Source organism: Numenius arquata, chromosome 3 (assembly GCF_964106895.1).
Source record: "Numenius arquata chromosome 3, bNumArq3.hap1.1, whole genome shotgun sequence".
NCBI classification, from domain to species: domain Eukaryota; kingdom Metazoa; phylum Chordata; class Aves; order Charadriiformes; family Scolopacidae; genus Numenius; species Numenius arquata.
The window spans coordinates 73,309,438-73,323,720 of NC_133578.1; the positions used below are offsets into that span (position 1 = coordinate 73,309,438).

Sequence of the window (14,283 nt, forward strand, 5' to 3'; positions counted from 1 at the left end):
TAAACCAAGAAAAAACATTGCTAAGCTTTTTAAATTCTTCACTGATATTGTAGTTTACTTGTTACCCAACCATTCCGTGTGCCTGAAAAACCAACACCAGCTCACCTCGTTGTTATTTCAAACAAGAATAAGTTATTTGAGGTCTACTCTCCCAAAAGCTTTTCCTTTTCTGATCATTCACTGAGCATGGAAGGAGAGACCAGCAATAAAAGGTACCCAGTTTTCTCTGCTCCTGATCCAACCTGGACAAAGTCAGATGCCACCGAATCCCTCAAGAGTAAGAACAAAGAATGAAACTTGGTCACAGCCATTATCTAGAACTGAACTGACAGTTGTTTCACGCGCTTTCAACCTCAGTAACATGAAGAAGGTGAACATTTTTTAATTACACTGTGATCTACTTTTCAATCTATCACGTCACGTACCCCCAGCACACGCTAACTTATTTCAAACACATTGTTAAAATACCTTCTATCTCCCATAATGTGTGGAATACATATGCAATGCTTATTAAAAAAACTAATCAAAATATTGAACAATATTGAGTTAATCAAGATCTCTTTTGCCCAGCCTTCCCTCTCTAAATTGCTGGTGAATGTATCCTAAAACTCACCCTCAAAAAAAAAAATCATTGTAGTTCAAGCTTGAAGCATAAATGAGAAAGAAAATGGCTTAAGGTCCAAATGAAAAGCCTTATGCAAATTTCCATCAGTTATTACAGAGAGACTCATTTTCAGTGCAAGCTGTTTCAAGATCTAATCAGGTTCAGAGGGGACGTGAACTTAAATGCGCAAGAAAACACTGAATTAGTTCTGGCACAAAATCATCCAGCTACTGCACAAGGATGCCAGCATTTCAGGACCTTCTGAACACATTAATCTCTGCTGATACACAGAAAGGGATCAAATTAGAGAACTGTGGCATGTACTTATTCCAGCCTCAGCTCTGGTACACTTAATATTTATTTCATCGTTCTGCAAATTAAGCATTTGTGACAGTACAAAGGAATTTCAGGCCGCAGATGGTAACAACATGTCACAGAACTGGAGTTGAAATAATTTCTACGTTGTATTTGTCTGCTGCAGCCCCACGCAAGAAATGCACAAGTTCTTAGTGACAGAAAAATCAGAGCAAACCGGAGGAAGCTCAAAGAACAGAGTTGGAAGGGACCTTAAAGATCATCTAGTTCCAGGGACATATTTCCCCACATCAGGTTGCTCAAAGCCCCATCCAGCCTGGCCTTGAGCACATCCAGGGATGGGGCATCCACAACTTCTCTGGGCAACCTGGGCCAGTGCCTCACCACCCTCAGCGTGAAAAATTTCATCCTTATATCTAGTCTAAATCTACCTTCTTTTAGTTTAAAACCATTGCCTCCTGTCCCATCACTAGAGGCCCTCATAGGCAGAGAGAGACTTCTTTTCTCATAAGCCCCCTTCTATATTGAAAGACCCCAAGAAGATCTCCTTCCTCTTAGAGAGAGCATAGAAAAAGGCTTATCCCAACAATGTACAATTAGAGTCTACCAGCTAAAACTCATTTAGGTCATCTCAGATCCAAAAGATTTCAGGTCTTTCCCACATAGACTTTTGTGAGAAAGACATCTTCACATCTGTCTGTAGATACTGGACAACGTCAAGGGATTTGGCAGTTACATACAGCTCCAAAATTTACCAGAAATTAATAAGATACCATTTGAAAAATCACGAAGTTTAGAGGCTGGGCAGCCACCAGTGACTCATCCTGAGGCCTCTTTCCAAAGCAATAACGTGAATGCGAGAACAGTTAAGTTTTACCTTTCTGACCTGTCCTACATCCAGAGAAAAGTTTAAAGAAAAATACCACCTTGTTTGGCTTTTTAAGAAGTTAATACTAAGAGAATGTTAAGTTCCAACTCTCCCATCTCTTTCCCAAACTACAAAAATACCAAGGTAGACTAAGAAACTAAGGACTTCATCTCTATTTAGGTGTCCAAGATTTAGTCTCCACAGGACCCAACTCCCCGTTTTCTTCTCAGCCTCCATCCCAAACCCTAAAACTAAACCATTCAAAATGTAAACATGTTGCTTTTGCAGTTGGGGAAAGTCCATACAGTAGTTTTGTCACAAAATGGACCCCAATGTGTTCCCTTCCATGCAGATCATTAATGGGACATCTTGTTTCCTTATACACTGCTGGTTGATAAGAGTCAGCCTACTACACCTGATGCCTTAAGGCCAACAAGGACCTCCCTTCCTCAGGGGTCGGTACTGGGACCAGTGCTGTTCAGCATCTTTATCGGAGACATGGACAGTGGGATAGAGTGCACCCTCAGCAAGTTTGCCAATGACACCAAGCTCAGTGGCGCGGTCGACACGCTGGAGGGAAGGGATGCCATCCAGAGGGACCTGGACAGGCTTGAGAGGTGGGCTCGTGCAAACCACATGAAGTTCAACCAGGCCAAGTGCAGGGTCCTGCACCTGGGACGTGGCAATCCCAGGCACAAATACAGGTTGGGCAGAGAATGGCTGGAGAGCAGCCCTGAGGAGAAGGACTTGGGGATGTTGGTGGATGAGAAGCTCAACATGAGCCGGCAGTGTGCACTAGCAGCACAGAAAGCCAACCACATCCTGCATCAAGAGAAGTGTGGCCAGCAGGTCACAGGAGGTGATTCTACCCCTCTACTCTGCACTCGTGAGACCCCACCTGGAATACTGCGTCCAGCTTTGGAGTCCTCAGCACAGGAAGGACATGGACCTATTGGAACGGGTCCAGAGGAGGGCCACAAAGATGATCAAAGGGATGGAGCACCTCCCCTATGAAGACAGGCTGAGAGAGCTGGGGTTGTTCAGCCTGGAGAAAAGAAGGCTCCGGGGAGACCTCATAGCAGCCTTCCAATATATGAAGGGAGCCTACGGGAGAGCCGGAGAGGGACTCTTTGTCCTGTCACTACATTTCCTGACAAGGGGTAATGGTTTTAAATTGGAAGAGGGGAGATTTAGATTAGATATTAGGAAGAAATTCTTTACTGTGAGGGTGGTGAAGCACTGGAACAGGTTGCCCAGGGAAGCTGTGGATGCCCCATCCCTGGAAGTGTTTAAGGCCAGGCTGGATGGGGCTTTGAGCAACCTGGTCTAGTGGGAGGTGTCCCTGCCCATGGCAGGGGGGTTGGAACTCAATGATCTTTAAGGTCCCTTCCAACTCTAACCATTCTATGATTCTATGAGTCTATGATCTCAAAAGGGAAACAGCAAACAAGGAACCCCCACTCCACCCGTGGAAGAGTTAAGACAACCTCACTGTGGTAAGTAACTCTTATCAGCTCATCAGAGACAAGGCTTCCAGGTAAGGAGCAGCTCTTTTCAACTGCTGAACTCAACAGTTGCCCTCTATGAAACACTGTTCCTGGTGGGATTTTCAATTTGATATTATGACCAGGACCAGAGACCTGGTGCACCCTCCACCCCAACATTCTTTGAAGTCAAGTATGTTATTCAAATGGAAGGCAATCAGTCCTAACATTAAGAATCAAGCGAGAACATGCATCCAAGTGCTTTTAAGTAGCATAAAAGATTAAAATAATTATATGGCCTCATACAACAGCAACAAAATACATTGTTAGAGACAAAATCATCTCAGTTAAGAAAACCATCACAGATGATGAAATGTAATTCACATGTATAAATCGTGAGAATAAGCTGGAAGAAATCTATGCTGGGAACATTCATGGACTGGGTTACAGCCCTGATTACAGGCTAAATATTGACATTTGCGACAGAAAGCTCCAGAAAAATTGAGGTCTGACTTGTGGGGAAACCAAGTACCCTAAGATGGACAGCGTGAATGTTAAGAATGCGGAATTTCCAAATATTTTACACACAAATTACATTACTTTTGTATTAGAAAACTTGTTCGCAGTAGCTTATGTCTTATTTTGTTCTATGCTTATTTTCCCTTCATATTTACAAGAACTTCAAAGAGTAACTTGCACAGCAAACAAAGCTCGTCTCAAGTCTGTGAAATCGGTTAAATACGTGAACTACATGTGTAAAACATACAGTAATTTGTAATTCAGATGCCTTGCTTTCTGAACCACCGCTGTGTGTTCCAGTATGGCGTTGGAGATCAATTAACCACAACTCAGAAGCACCTTGAAGCTTAAAAACCACAAATTTTTTACCACAGCAACGCACAAATCAGTATTTAATTTGCAGTCAGCGTAGGAGTTAAAAATGTAACAGAAGTTATCTACAAAGTGCGTATTATAAACCACGAAGTGAAATAAATACCAATATGCACTACCAACAGCTTCAGCAATTACATACTATGAATATTTCAACATAAAAGAAGGGGATATTAAAAAAAAATAATAAAAATTTGGGAACAACCACCACATTTAACCTACAAATGGCATGTATGTGCCATTATTTGCATAATCCAAAACCCACTTTTTTCCGCATGTTTCTCTTTCTACCGCAGGGAATAAAGTAGGCTTGGAGACGTTTCCTCGTCCTTGGACTGCTCACATCCCTGACTGCTTTCCTCCTTCAAATTTCTGCATTCTTCAGAAATTTGAGATACCACAGACAAATCAAGACACGTCCTTGCTTCAAAACACATTTTAGGCAATTTTAACGATACAACAGTAAAAAAACAAAAATACAAGATTACCAGGATTATCTTGAAAAATTATTTTGAAGAAAGGAGAAAAGTTCATGCTGAAATAAGAAATTTATAGTAAACTCCACCCAGCCCACTCAAATAACATAAAAATTATTTTTTCCTGACAAAAATATTTTACAGTTCAGATGCAAATGTAGGGATTAAATATTTTCTTTAAAAATATAAACCATCTGAGGAATTTGAATGAAGAGGGGATTATGTACTCTTGTACTTAAGAACAGATGAGCCTTCTGATTGAATGCAACCGTCCCTCCCTCCCCAGTGCTTTCACACTTTGCCCACTAAGAATTAGGGATGCAGAAAAGCATTAGATGCTAAAAGAGTAATTAACTCTGTGTTTGTGCATTTCAGCTGCTTTTTAAATCCGTGGCGCTCCCCTGAATATGGCCAGCACAGATTTTCTTTGTATAAGGATTCTTTCAAGTGGGAGTTGTAGTTAGAAAAGCTAAACCAGCATCTTCTGACCCATATTACCCATACTGCACTAATTGTGCACAAGCACTGATGGTAGAGATTCCATGCAGATTTTTACGCTGCCATCACTATGGATACAGAGACCACCAATATATTGAGAATTGAAATTCGCTGTTTTCCTTATGTCACTCTTTCGCCTTTCCTGAAGGAGAGTTGCATTTATGTTATGTCTCCAAAGCAAAGCGTTTCCCACCAAAAGCAACATATCAAATATATTAATTCCTTGTATTAGTAGCAGGATTCAGTCATTTTTGTCACTTGAACTCTGGATTTAGTATAGAGCTCTAACTCTTCTACTTTTTGAAGGAAAAGATGAAGAGTAGCTGCTGGAAGTTTCACACCTTATACATATGTTTATACGCACATACACACATGCCCCCCAAGCAAATCTTTCAGGTAGCTTTGGTTTGGCTCCTCTTCAAACGTTACGAACAGGAAACCTCTGAACTGAAGCCCAGATTTCACCACCACCACCAGCTGTCTGTCCTATTCTTCATTGACTACCTACATCTACACAAGATACCCTGGAGAAAGTGGGCCTTTTAAAACAAAAAAACAAAAAAACAAAAAACAAAAAAAAAAAAAGAAAAAAAAAGGAAAAGGTCACCCAAAAAAGCCTCCCCTCAGAAAGATGTAGAGGTCAGTGTTTAAGGACCACCCTCGCACCTGGCCATATCTGTTTAGGATTTAGCAGAGAGCTAGAAACACAAGCTTCAGGGTGGATACAAATATATCCTGTGCTCAGGAATATTTAAGGTATCAAAGAAGGATTAATACATAGTAAACACCAAGTAAAAAGGAGGTGCGTTTTAAGTGAACGTCCTGTTTGCTTGTTTGTTTTTCAAAACCAAAAATTACACAGAGGCTTCTAAGGTAAATTATTTACCATAATAAGAGTCCAACTCAAAGTGATACATGAAGCGATTTGCGAGAGTCAGCACACATGGAAGGCAGAGAGTACAATCTGAATTGTTCTGCTTAAAATAACTAGGATACAACACGGTTCAGGCTGCCAGGAATATCACTACTAGCAAAACAACACGAGAAGACTGTAAGAAACAGAAGAAAGGTAAAACACATTGAGTACTACACTACCAGAAAAAGCCCACCACTCCTTTTGGATATTGCTCTTGTAGAGATCATTTAGAATAAAGGAAAAGGTTGAAAGGAAGAACTCCATGATTACAGCCACCCCAATTCCTTTGGAACTTAACACCTACTATGATTCTGCCAAGCTTTTATCATCCTGTCCTGAAAGTTAAACTGAGGAGACTGATCCCGAAAGAGGGAACTGACAACACAACCACCTGCTCACAATACATACAAAAATAACCTGGAATGTCAACCTTTGAGTCCCATTGACAGCCATGACTTTTTAAATGCCCTTTTCCTTTCCACATTCTAAATACTATTTTACTAAAATAAGGAGTGACGACTTTTTTTTTTTTTTTTTTAAATGGGTATCCTGGTTAGCAATTTAAAGCCTGCACCTTCCACAATACAGCTGGGAGCGGACTGTGTTACAATATCCCTTCCACACGTTGTTAAAGGGCAGTATTTCAGCAGTACCTGAACAGCCATTAATAACTTCTGCTCAGCATCAAGGCTCCCTCTTTGCACAGGGGATTACATCTCATTTAATGCATTCATTTATGGGTGCAGTTATAGACTCCTATTGCCTTCTCATGTCCTTTTCATCCTCCGTAGTAAGGAAACACTGCCCAAGCTGCACTTGTCCAGGGAATTCAAGTTGCCTGCTTTATTTCTTGCCACAAAAGGAAAGTACTGATTCCCAGCTACCGGTAAGAAACAAACAAAAGAAATCACGTCCCTTCTAACAGTCATCTGCTTTACACCCAAGATGGCCGTATGTGTGGATGGTACACGACATAATCAAAAATAAACCACCATTTCTGCCAATTCCTGCTACTGTCAATGGATCTAATCAATTTCAAGCATGTGAAAACACAGCATTATTTGCAAAACTTAATAGTTTCAAAAGAAACTGACATCTAAAGAATTACGATGCCAATTGTAATTGTCATTAAGACGACTTACACAACTCAATGTCCCAAAGAAATAAGGGAATAAGCAAACCAAATTATCTACAAGCATCTAAAGGGGAGTCAGGCCAATTTGAAAGGATTTATCCTGGCCATTCACATATAGCTGGTAACGTGTCTTATAAATACACGAGAAGGAAAGAGGTCACATCAGAGGTTTCTAACACTGTATTGCGTGATTTTCCACCAGCTTCACAACTAGGTAAGAATAACCACCCGTGCGTGTACAAAATGAGATTACTGGCAAGGTAGCAATACCACAGAAAGTCTGGGGGTTTTAGTGAATTGAAGCGAGCAGGAATTATTGAGACTGAAAAGGGAAAAAAAAAATAAAAATAAAATTAAGTGGGACTTGCGAACAAGGGGTGCCAAACATAACGGAAACAAGCGATCTTTTCACTTTCTGCAATGCTGATAAGAGTCAGGTTAGAACATCAGGTCCTGTTTTGAGCTCAGCACAGTATTTATAAGCCCTGAATTTCCTGAGGAGTGAAATTCCCTGCGTCTCAGGCGTGGCTAATTAAAACACATTTCAGGAAGTGCACTCGAGGCTGCTTCTCTTCAGAGGAAGTTCTCCATGAACGTCTGCCAGGAAATAAAACCAGATCTTTCCTTTACTACAGCACACACAAACGAACGTGGGCAACCCCTGGGTTGTCACTTACTGGTCCCGCTGCCTATCGAGTTGGCCAATATTCTTTTGCACAGTATTTTATGACTTGTTAGTATATTTGTATCCACTAATTTTCCTTTTCTTATAAGAACACTCATTATAACCTGGGTCTACAACTGCAACTCAAGAGGCTACACCAATGCCAAGCACTATCACAACAGGTAACTGGAAGCCTGGCAAGTCTAACTCAATTTACAGAAAAAAACTGACATCTTCAGGCCTTGAAAAGATTATGGTCTGGGTTGAGTTTGTCTTTTTGATACTCTCAGAAAATTCTCTTCCAGTTCTCTTTTTATGAGCCCTTCGAGGTGCAAGGCTGATGTAGAGTTGATCCACAAAGTGTCTGAACTTTGAACACATCAGAAAAGTAAGAAGTCTACCCCCCAGCAGTGAGATGCACATTATCACTGATTATTCTGTATAAGAACGGTCTTGGCGAATGATTCGGAATAACCTGCTGCTTTTAGAAACCTTCCTAGGCCAGTGTTAAACAGATTTATGTATTTCCTACAGCAAATAACAGGCAGTACAGACTTAAACCCATCAACCAAAATACAGGATCAAAGGACTATTATACATTAACAGCGAGCAAGTGAAGTGTTCTCATCAAAACAGAACTACAGCAAACTTTACTGCAAATATAACCCTGCGTTCCCAAAAGCTCTAAATCTATTTTTAGAGAAGTGATAAATACATTAGCGGGATGGAAAAGAATAGCTGAAGTGGAACAGAGTTAGTTTTGCTTTTTAAGCCACTAAAATGGGTTGCATCCATCTTTGTTATAAGAGTCTACCACCACAATAACTAAGAAAAAATAATATATAGACATGCTTGACTTCAGACGTAAGAACCACTCTTGCCGATTTCAACATTTCAACGTGGTTGCACAAATTTGAACAGGTATGTGTTTGCAGGGTTGGGACGAAGAAAAAAGAATTAGTTGCCCCAAGACAAGAAGAAGAATGTATTTCTGTGAAAAGGTCTCAACATTTCCAAGCTGAAACAATGCTGACACGTACAGGCTAATGCCCTGGTGCACGGGGGAAAGGTTCATGGATATTTAACCAAGTCAATCATTCAGAAATCTGCAATTTGAAGAGTCGGGAAGGTAGCAGCAGCATTACATGGCCATTCCTGACATCATCAGAAGGTACTACTGCACATCCACCCAAGTCATACTACAAAGGAGTACTATTTACAGAGTCAAACTTTCTTTTCTGCTTTATATTTCCCTATTCGCATTTACCAGAAGGGCTAGAAAGTAAAACAAGTAATTTGGTTTTGTATACAGAAGACCTTTGGCACCTCCAGGGGAAAGACTAAAACCCTAGTTCATTCCACCTCAGCAACATATTCCAAGATAATCCAAACAGGCCAAGGTTTTATTAAACTCCAGCGAGGGACGAGACAATTAAGAAGGATGTCACAAGCATCAAAATTTATTCCCCACCAGCCCACTTACTTTCATGTAAAAGCCACCGGTTGCTCTGGGGACAGGCTGAGGAAGAGCAGCTGAGCAAAGGCCAGGACAGAGTTCAGGAAGGCATCAGGCATCGCATAGCAGGGTCTGTGTTCGTTATATTCAGGTTCATTGCTTTTAACGCTCCTGCCAATACACAGAGCCCTTCACAGCAAAAACCTCATCAGAGAGAAGAGCATATTCTGCTGGTGAGCTCACACACACTTGTGAGCCCAACCTGCTCGGAAGAAGTTGAAGTTTACCATCACCTTGGCGAAGAACTAAATCTTTCTCCAGTACATCCCAAAAGTCCAGAATAATAAACCAGATTAACAAACCCAGCAAAATTCCCCTTTCAGAAGCCAGGAGGAGCTATAAGCACACAGGTGTTGCTGGCAAGAAGCAACATACACTAATTATCTTGACACTGAGAACAGAGTGGTTATTCTTTATGGTTTTATAAACTATATATATATAGTTTTTTTAAAATGAAATCTTTTGAAACAGATCTTGTATCAAGAAGAGAAAAGCCCTGTGTGTATTAAAACAAGAATACAAGCATAACATCCAAAATACACAGAAATCATGGATCTTTAAAGATCTCCTTAGGGAAGCACTTCTTACTGTAAGAGATAAAAAGGAACACTAATTTATCGATCTGCCATAAATGAGTGCTATGCTGGACAAAACAAGGCTGCCCATCAAATACTAGTTTAATTTCAACTGAAATAAAACCGTGAAGTTGGAAAGCATCTGATGTCACTTGCAGCAGGGGTGCCATCAGGAGAACATCCTTTGGAAGCTGGCTGTTAGGTGGAATTGCTAGCACCACCTACTGTCTATGGCTGTTCCACACCTTTGAAAACACACACAAAAAATACCCATAAAATTACATGTACCTACAGAACCCCTGCACCAATTCAGTGGATAAAGACTGGCCTGAGGAGGAAGGCAAAATTATAAAGCAAAACAGAAGTGTCATTCATAGTCCCTTCATTGATAGAAGTCTTCTGCATTCACTAATAAATAATCAGAGTAAATAATCAGCATCAGGAAGAAGACAAAGGATACGTTATGAGCTGAAACAATTAAGGGTCATCTGTGCATTCATGGTTTCTGGATGACGTTAGTAGTCATTTAGTAAAGTTTTCTGCCATCACCATGTTTCCCTGTTTCATGGACACATGCCTTGGTACCTGGGGGTTAAACACAGAACTGCCAAGTCCTTTTAGGTACAATTCAAAACCGTGAGAGATCTGCTTTGAGCGTTACAACAAAAAATGTCTGAGCCTGGAGCTAAAATTGAAACCCTTTATCCTAAATTCTGTGACTCCATCCAATACAGATACCAATAATAAGAGGAATGGGTAAAGCCAGCACTACCATAACAAAATGAAAGACAAAAGTCCATCCTGTAAGAGAAGGGCTTGAAGAGTGCAGTGAATAGACAACTATGGTTTTGGTACCAAACAAGGCAGTGGTTCTGTGGAACAGAATATGTGATCGTGTAATGAAAAGACTATCATGAAACACACACAATACTTATAATAACAATTTATAAACAGGGTAAGCAAGAGAGTCAGTGCATTTTTCTGTCATTTCCACTGGAACTGTCATTCCAGTATTTACATACATAATGCCAATTTCAAAGAGTAAGCAGCACTAATCTCTTCCTCCTACCAAATCCCCAGACAGAAAAAACACACGTACTTCAATGTAAACCTGACAAGTCAGAAGTATTTGCAATTTACATTTAAGATCTTTGGCTGTTTCTTCTTCTTACTTGCCGTTATATTTCACAGCCTTGTTATTCACAGGGCTGGTCATCTATAAAGTCTTATCTAGGAAGGTACTGCAAGATATTTACCTAATAAACAAATAAATACTTAGTTGTCATGGTTTTACCAGGATATGACTCACTTCAGCCTTTTACAAACCACGTATGCCAAAGAACAAATGGCTTTAGTTCACAAAACATGCTTTTTTGCCTATGACATCACGACAGTCAGAGCTGTTCCTTTTAAAAGGTCAGACAAAATGGAAGTAAGCACACAAAAACCCTGAAATCACAGGTCTGATTTGTAGGCCTTTATATAGGATAAACTGAAAGGGGGGGACGCGACTGTTTTGCTCCCCTCCCCTTGTTTTCTGGATTTGTCACACTGTTGTCACAGAATGATGCAGGGTTGGAAGGGACCTCTGGAGATCATCTAGTCCAACCCCCCTGCCAAAGCAGGTCCACCCAGAGCAGGTTGCACAGGAACGTGTCCAGGTGGGTTTGGAATGTCTCCAGAGACGGAGACTCCACCACCTCTCTGGGCAGCCTCTTCCAGGGCTCTGCCACCCTCAAAGGAAAGAAGTTCCTCCTCATGTTTAGGTGGAACTTCTTATGTTAAATAAAGTCTGTGCCCATTTCCTCTTGTCCTGTCCCTGGGCACCACTGAAAAAAGACTGGCCTGTTTCTCTTGACACCCACCCTTTAAGTATTTATAGACTTTGATCGATCCCCCCTCAGCCTTCTCTTCTCCAGACTAAAAAGACCCAAGTCCCTCAGCCTTTTGTCCTAAGAAAGATGCTCCAGGCCCCTAATCATCTTTGTAGCCCTCTGCTGTACCCTCTCCAGCAGTTCCCTGTCCTTCTTGAACTGGGGAGCCCAGAACTGGACACAGTGCTCCAGATGGGGCCTCACCAGGGCAGAGTAGAGGGGGAGGATGACCTCCCTCCACCTGCTGGTCACACTCTTCTTGATGCACCCCAGGATGCCATCGGCCTTCTTGGCCCCAAGGGCACATTGCTGTTAGAACCTGAGACATTTTTTAGATACTTTTTGAATGCAGAAAACTATCTGAATCACAATTCAGATTCAATATGATACACAAGGCAACAAATTTAAGTCTTAGTTGATCAAAATATCAGCACTGGTTCTTTTTGTTCAAACTAAAGTACTTAAGTTTTTTTTCCAGTTTAGGTGACAAAACTGAAGACTACTATTTTTTAAACCACTCAACTTACTCATTGGAGGAGTGAAAGTATATGGAATTCCTTTGAAAAAACTAATTATGTATTACAAACACCATTCCATAACAGAAAAGGGAAGGGAGAAATTAGAAAGGAGAAGCAACTAGTCACCATAAACTTGAAAACTGAAGTTTAAAAAAAGCTGATTTATATCCAGACCACTCATGAAGGAAGAAGTTAAGCAAAAAAGCTACTGAAGAATAAAGACATCCACCCCTGAAAATTTAGATAGTCAGGAGACATTAAGTGACCCTCTGCTGTTCCTGGTGAGGCAATACTCTGAAGTGGAATTGCAAGGTAACAGTCTGAAATCCCATTAGGGGCCTAGTCCACCTGAAATGCCACCTTTCCTTTGTTCTCAAGTGCATTACAGCCCAGGCAAGAACATTTATGTAATCTAAACCAGGTGATACAGAAGGTTCTCCACATTACCAAGTTAAATGCAAAAGTGCTCTTGAAGCAGGTGATGAATTTTGCTACCTGCCAAAGCCTAAGAAACAGAAAAAATAACATAATACAGGCTCACAGACCACCAGCCACAGAGAATGCTGAAGAAAGAAAAAAAACCCGAACAGAAACACCGAACAAGAAAAAAAAGGAGGAAAAAAAGAAAAGATCAAATAAGTTATTCTAGCCACACTCAAATGTAAGACATTTATGTTGGCACCAATAAAAGCAGAATTCAGAAATACCAAGTATTCTGAGGAATAAAGCCAAGGTTTGCAAATATAATCGTTCACCAGGGTGGGGGGTGGGAGGGGAAGGTACAAGGACTCAACAAAAAAAAAAAAAAAAAAAAAAAGAAAAGAGACCAGAAATAGCTTCCTGTAATACAAAAACTACTGCAGTTACACAACTTCTCTACTCCTGCTTATAGCAAAACTAGGTAAGATTAGGCCAAATGTCCCTACAGTGAAGATTTTGCTCAAGACAAATTTTCATATACTACAGAAAAGCAGAATGTGAACAAAGAGAATCATTACTACGCCGTTTCAAAGCCAGTACATCCGTCTAGTCAGATAATTTCCAGCTAAATAGTTTTGCTAAGTGAGAAGACACCTTGCAAATTCCTCCCCTTCACAATAAATTCCTTGCTGCACAGGCCTACCCACCTCTGCACCCCGCAGGCTGAACGGAAGGGCCGTAACTGGGACGTCAAAGAAAGGCCAGTTCTTGGAGGCTCAGGGAAAAAGACCAACCAAGAAATTCTGGTTTAACATCCACTGTTTAAATATCAGGATTTTCAGCAGTAATTACAAGGGAAGAACCAAAAGAATAAATCTCAACTTGACCCATTTTATCCAGAATAAAACCCTGTACAGAAGTGAAATCAGTAGCTGTTCCACGTACCTCAAGTAGCCTTTCCAGCTCTCAGCAGCAGGTGCTCAACACAGCATGAAACACAAAATCTGAAACAAAATATTCAAAATTGATTAGGATTTTGTCTTGACCTAACATCAAAGTAGTCAATTATCCAACAAACTTAAAAGCAAATAACTGATATTCTTATTATGAAAGACAAGATAACCTTCCAAAGGAAGGAGCTGCAGTACATACCCTACTTTATAAGTGCAGATTATTTAGCTGGAAGTCCTTAGGGAAAAAAAAAACCACAACACAAAAGAAGTTTGTAGAAGCCGGGGGCTGACATTTGAACTCAAAAATAGATACCTCACAAAGCAAGTGGCCAGAAATCCTGCAGGTCCCATGAAAGTAAACTAAATATTTCACAAGTTGTATGGGATTTGTATTTTGAAGGAGGGTTAAAGAAGGATTCTGAAGAGAACTTTTCAGATAGACAACATACATTTAATAGACACAACAATTCAGTGAGCATTGAAAACCCTGATGAGTGATTGAAAACGTTAGCAGCATCCAAATCTAGAATTAGAAAGATTGCTTCCCTGAGGGAAAGAAAAAAAAAAAAAAAAAAA

At 40.6% G+C, this 14,283-nt stretch overlaps 1 protein-coding gene across 2 annotated transcripts in view; it reads right to left on the minus strand.

Moving 5' to 3' along the window:
- Positions 1–14,283, minus strand: part of PTK2 (protein tyrosine kinase 2) — a 219,819-nt gene that overhangs the window by 189,118 nt on the left and 16,418 nt on the right. For both annotated transcript variants that reach the window (XM_074145771.1, XM_074145772.1), the window contains exon 2: positions 13,700–13,758. The gene's annotated coding sequence lies outside the window, so the exon portion shown is untranslated. The remainder of the gene's footprint in view (positions 1–13,699; positions 13,759–14,283) is intronic.